Source organism: Pseudorca crassidens, chromosome 10 (assembly GCF_039906515.1).
Source record: "Pseudorca crassidens isolate mPseCra1 chromosome 10, mPseCra1.hap1, whole genome shotgun sequence".
Lineage (NCBI taxonomy): Eukaryota > Metazoa > Chordata > Mammalia > Artiodactyla > Delphinidae > Pseudorca > Pseudorca crassidens.
In genome coordinates this window covers 18,786,139-18,788,395 of record NC_090305.1, presented here as the reverse complement: position 1 = coordinate 18,788,395, position 2,257 = coordinate 18,786,139, and positions in this window count along the sequence as shown.

Below are 2,257 nucleotides of genomic sequence, written 5' to 3'. Positions count from 1 at the left end.
TGTTTTATCTTTGACTTTCTGTACAACCTTGGAAAAAATTACCTGCGTGCTCTGCTGTAGTGCCACTGGTTCAGACCTCTGGCTCTTCAACCCAGGATTCTATTGCTTGAAAAGCTGTGAGAGGACATGGCTCTCTTCTTATTCACTAACCATAAAGATACACTGGGATCAGCTGCTCATGGCAGACGCTTTATGATTCCGTCATTAGTAATTTCTTATCACCTTTCTTAATGCAGTAGTATGGACTGTCTATTCCACTTCTTGATGTAATATGTACCCAGGTTTAGTTTTTATGATGTTTTCTCTTACTCAAACTAAATATGTCATTCGAGTTTGAAGAGTATCCTCTCATGTCATTCAGGCAGATAACTATTCAATAGAAGCTCAGGTACAAATGGTTTAATAAATGATTGCTTGTACAAACTTTGGGAAAGTCTTTTATATTCATACCTCATTGATATAAAGTAGGGAAAATTGCCTGTCAAAGAGTCTGAAATATCAATTAAATAAATGCTAGTTTCTATCCTCTTCTTCTTTACCTGTTTTTGTAGAATGCACTTGAACAGTATGTAAGGCATTCGCTATCTTTATTTCACAAATTTAAGAAGTTAAAGATTCAGAGAGCCTGAAAGTCTAATAACCTATAAGTAGAAATGAGTGGACTCAATCCTGTTTATTTACAAGTTTGTGAACTCAAATAATATTTAAGAATCAACTATATCACAACTACTGTTTTAGGCCCTGACAACTTATATTCTAGTGGTTGTAAAACTTCTCATTGCACTATATTCCCCACAATGGATCACAGTCTTCCCAATGAGGATCTTCTAATCTATGATGTCTGAATGAATATTAATTCTTTTTCATATTATCCAGTTGTTCATTCACCATAAAGAAAAAAACAAATAAATTGCTTTCTATGTATAAAATATACATAAGTAAGGGGCTTTCCTGGTGGCGCAGTGGTTGAGAGTCCGCCTGCTGATGCAGGGGACGCGGGTTCGTGCCCCGGTCTGGGGGGATCCCGCGTGCCGCAGAGCGGCTGGTCCCGTGAGCCGTGGCCACTGAGTCTGCGCGTCTGGAGCCTGTGCTCCGCAGTGGGAGAGGCCACAGCAGTGAGAGGCCCGCATACGCAAAAAAAATAAAAAAATAAAAATAAAATATAGTGGTAAATACTAGATCAAAGCAAGAAATACATTTCATGTGACTTTTTTCCCTCCATGAATTTGCAACATTTTTCATGTTTAGCAAGATCATTGTTAATGGAGGTTATGTGATGTCGGAGGGACAGAGGGCATAATGAATGTTCAAGCAATACCATGGACTTTGGTATTATAGTTGAAATTGAATATCAGCTCTTCTGTTTATTGACTGAGTGAATCAAGACAAGATATTTAAATTTTCTAAGTCTCAGATGTCTCATTTGGTAAATTGGAGATAATCCCCCCTTCATAGAGTTGTTAGAATCAGAGGGAAAAAAACGACAAACAAAGACCATGACCTGGAGGACAGAAGTGTTCAAAAACATTAGTTCTGTCTCCTTCCTTAGTGGAAGCTGCCGTATCATTGAGCAAAGGACTTAAGACTTCAGCACCTTAACACAGTGCACCTCATGAACTCTTGGACCTGTGTTCACCATAATCACCACCACAAGTGCCAGGTTTCCCAGACTATTGACTGTCTCCTGCACCCTCTCCCTCTATAGTGCTTCATGACAGAACCTGACCCAATTCTCTGCTCTTCCCCTCCACTCCTCGACCATCCTCTCCATAGCCCTCTCTGGATCATCAGTGAACAGCAAAGTCCTTTTTACGGTCATTTACTTCTTGAAATATTCTCTTTCCCTTTCCTGTCCTCTGAATCCTTTCAAGGAGTGGTTTATTTATTTTTTTTCACATCCTGTATCTGTCAGGACCAGAAAGTGGGGTTGGATTCTCTTTCAAAATCTTTTGCTACTTGGAAATCATCTCTTTGCTTCTATTGGAGTTGCTGAAGAAGAAAAAAAACAGTCACATGGAGAGTCTTCCTTTGAAAAAGTACAAACAACTATCCCCAAAAAGCTACGTAGAAGTCATGTTTCATTTCAATCATCTGTCCATTTCTCAACTTCTATTTATAGCAAATTAGCAAAATTGTTGCCTATACTTAATTACCCCCATTCATGCTTTTGAAAGAAAGAAAGCGCATAGTAATATTGTAGTTCCTTTATTTCTCTATAATGATCTAATTTTATTCATGCCCCCAACACCCACTCCCC